At 50.1% G+C, this 721-nt stretch overlaps 1 non-coding gene across 1 annotated transcript; it reads right to left on the bottom strand.

The window, feature by feature from the left end:
- Positions 1-395: 395 nt before the first annotated feature.
- TRNAL-CAG lies at positions 396-478 on the bottom strand. Its single transcript has one exon. It is a non-coding gene; the product is annotated as a tRNA-Leu (tRNA).
- Positions 479-721: the final 243 nt, after the last annotated feature.

Genomic DNA, 721 nt, shown 5'->3' with positions numbered 1-721 from the left:
TCCCAACACTGGCATGGTGCCCCATAAAGCCTGGCTTTATCCCCTGCCCCTTCAAATCCCGTTTAAAGCCCTCAATCAGCTGCAAAACTCATGGCCTAGAATTCTTCTCCCCCCTGAAACAGGTGAGACCCACTTGTCACCAGCATTCTCAGTGCCTGTAAAACACCAGAAAAGCCAAAATTCCACCTGAGCCAGGTGGATCCTATGGAAAAATAAAACCCCTCCTACACCAGATGTTGATTAGTGGGAGGGGCACTCTTTCTGAACATGAACAACATGAGCAACCAATAGTGGGTGTTAATCCCTGGGACAAAACCAGGGAGATTTCCAGGAATGTCTCTTGCACAGAGATGCAGCAGAATCCCCCGTGGGATGGCTCTGGCCAGCAAAGGAGTTGTCAGGAGTGGGATTCGAACCCACGCCTCCAGAGGAGACTGCGACCTGAACGCAGCGCCTTAGACCGCTCGGCCATCCTGACCCATAGAATCTGCTCCCCTGCATCCTAAAATTCCTGGGAAATTGTTTTCCATCGAGTTTGTCCTTTTAGTGTGTGGAGCATTTCCTTGGGCATCCAGGATTTTCCTCTGGGAAGCAAAGAACAGCCTGAAATCTGGAACTGACAGGAGAGTGCAGCCAGGTAGAGGTCGGTCTCTTCTCCCAAGTAAAAAAGAGGTAGGAGAAGAAGAAATGGCCTAAAATTGCACCAGGAATGGTTCAGATG

This window comes from Geospiza fortis, unplaced genomic scaffold (genome assembly GCF_000277835.1).
Source record: "Geospiza fortis unplaced genomic scaffold, GeoFor_1.0 scaffold517, whole genome shotgun sequence".
NCBI classification, from domain to species: Eukaryota; Metazoa; Chordata; class Aves; order Passeriformes; family Thraupidae; genus Geospiza; species Geospiza fortis.
Note: the sequence above shows the minus strand (reverse complement) of the source record. Positions and strands in the feature narration are given on the sequence as shown.